We start from the raw sequence: 2979 nt of genomic DNA on the forward strand, positions 1-2979 counted from the left end.
GCGTTTCCAAGTTCCGGACCACTCATTTTCCTATAATGTGCGTGTTCAGCAGGAGTTCCTATGTGGAACACCGACATCTTCGCAGAGAGAGCGTCCACGATCCTGTCCTTATTAGCCAATGACCAATCGGGGATATACTTCTCCAAAGCATGTGCAGAGTCCACATCCACAGCGTTGCCCGAACCTAGCTCCCGACATATAAAAACTGCTTCAGTTTCATACCACAAGGGAGACGAAGAGGCACTGTCCCCACCATCAATCTGCTGAGGACTTGGCCTTGAAACGTTAGAAGCAACCCCAGTTGTAGGCTTACCTGAAGGAGAAAGGTCAATCTTTTTAAAAGCCAACGGATCGGGCATGTTGGTGACGTCGATCACCTTGGTAGTTTGACCCCCAAAGGATAATGGACTTGAAGGAAGATTGACAGGTTGATCCCTCAGGGTCTTCCCACCATGAAGATGAGCGTCTAAATTTTCCAATAAACCCCCAGCTGTAGATAACCCGGTGACTTGATTGACCTCATCCTCTAAAACAACTGTTTTCATATCTCCTTTTGCTTTCTTCAACTTCTTGGGGTTCGGGTCGGCTTTAGAAGAAGTACTTCGCCTCCTCTTAAAACTGACTTGAGGACGAACCTCAGCATCATCTTCTCCACCTTCAGCATTCATCCCCTCATCTTCAACAGACATGTGTACCAAACCATACAAAACAACTTTCGAACCCGATTCTTTCGCCCCGCTTGAATCGGTCTTTTTTCCCTTCTCACCACTTGCAATTGAGACCACTCGAACCAGAACTACGTTCGCTAAAGGAGCCGAACTCGAACCTCCTTGACTAGTAGAAGCAACTGGATCCCTAATCGGGTAAAGATTTTCCTTCACAACAGTCAGGTACTGATGTAGCGCGTGAAACGGAAAAATGAAGATTACACGTTGATTCTGCGAATACCCGTGGAGTTCTTCCCCAACCCCCAAATTGTAACCCCAAAGGCCACGGAATTTGAAGTGAAAAAACTGTTTTCTCAAAATTCAATTCTGATTGATCAAATGACTAGGGCAATACATAAATAGAGACAGAAATTCGAAACGTGCCTAAAAAAGACAACGGGCCAAACACAAGCCCAAAAACAAAATGCCCAAAATACTTGAAAAAACATAAAAATGGAAAAAACTAATAGAAATAAGCGTTTTTTCGGCCCGGACGATGACCCAAACCGCCTTAGGCGTTTACAGCAAGATAGAGCTCGTTCTCCCGTTCGTTTTGACTGGTCACACGCCCAAAACGGACCCCCGTAGCCCAAGTTAGAGCCATTTCAGTGAAGCCCCTTTTGTGACGCGATCTTAGGCCTCCAAATACAGGATGGCCCGCTCTTCCACGCTTGGGCCCGCATCAGGTACGGAGGATCCCCCTTCGGCGTCCTCATAGCTCGGATATCAAGTTCGGTAGAATCAAAGGATTTCAACCTTATAGCCTCCTTCAAACCCATAAATGCAAAAGACCAAGCAATTCACAATATAAATATACTTACATAAGGAAAACAGGCAAATAAAAAAACATAGCAATACACGAAAAGCGGCGTTCGAGCAAAGGACATAACTAACCCTTTCCGTTCCATTTAAGAGTAGGATAATACTTCGGTTCGGACCAGATCGTGCTTATCCTCCCCATGACAAGAATGTGTTTCGGAAATTTCTGAACACGGCCTGCCTCCTTTATCAGAGCAGCATACAAAGCCTTATTAAATACAAAATCCTCAGGAAGGGGGGGGGGGACTAGATCTTTTTAACCTCCAAGTCATTTCAGAAGGAACGCACCGATCATCCACCAAAAAGAAACGGTCTTTCCAATCCTTCAGACTCGTAGTAATCCATGATAGCAGCATGCGTTCTTCTTATGAACCTCAAAAGTGTACCAATCACCGGACCGGTTCAGCTTATAAAGGGCACGAAACACATCCAAATCTAGATCGGAATCTAAGCTACGACAGGCAAGTTCGAACTGACATACCTTGGTCAAACCGAAGGGGTTCATCTGGGAAAGATGAACCTCATGAAACAACAAAACCCTAATTAAAAACTTCGTCAAGGGAAGACGATAGTTACAATAATCGAATATCCGGGTGTAAACACCTATCTTCCCCGGAACGAAGGGATAGATAACTTTATCTTTTTCAGGGAGGATGGGATGTAAAGAAGTAGGAATCGCGTATTGCTCCACAAACCACACCAGGCCATTCCGGTTCAAAATATTGAAACAGCCGGACAGGTTACTTTTGTTAGCCATGACTTATAAAGAAGAAGGTACTAACCTGCCTGCAAAAGCAATAATCCGAAGGAAGATGAGGAGTTGGGGAAGAAGAAGACAGAATGGGTAAAAAGTAAAAAAGTAAAATGGCTTTTTCTCTTGTATTTATAAAGGTTTTTTCCACCGCCTTAAGGCTGGCAATGAAGGGGCGACACGTCATATTGGATGACGCAAGTCAAGCATCACATCAATTAAAGGAAAAGATAAAGTGACCGCCAATCACCTAGTCAAAATCACCGCCGAAATTCAAAATTCAAAAACAAAACCGCCATGAGAAAAAGCGCCGAATCCAAGAAGGCCCCGACCTTTTAGTTCGAAGCTTTTACTAAACAAACGCTACAAACTAGGGGGACTTGATGAGGATACGTCCTGGATCGGACCGAAGACATAGTAAAGCACGAGGACGGACCGTTAGTACATAGGCCTGGACGGACCTAGTGCCCCCGGTCGGAACGACTAGCCAATAGAATCTTCTCTAACTAACTGGGACCCACTGCTTTAACTACTTGATAATGACTGCTCTGTCCCTAACTAACTCGCCACGTTAGCATACCCCAAAAGTATAAATACCCCGCCAAGACTTCCCACAAGGGGTAATCGCTACTTTCTCTCTCTAAACTTCTCTCTCTCTCTCTCTCTCTCTCTCCCTGACTTATTTCTCCTCACAAATACTTA

Source organism: Helianthus annuus, chromosome 3 (genome assembly GCF_002127325.2).
Source record: "Helianthus annuus cultivar XRQ/B chromosome 3, HanXRQr2.0-SUNRISE, whole genome shotgun sequence".
NCBI classification, from domain to species: Eukaryota; Viridiplantae; Streptophyta; class Magnoliopsida; order Asterales; family Asteraceae; genus Helianthus; species Helianthus annuus.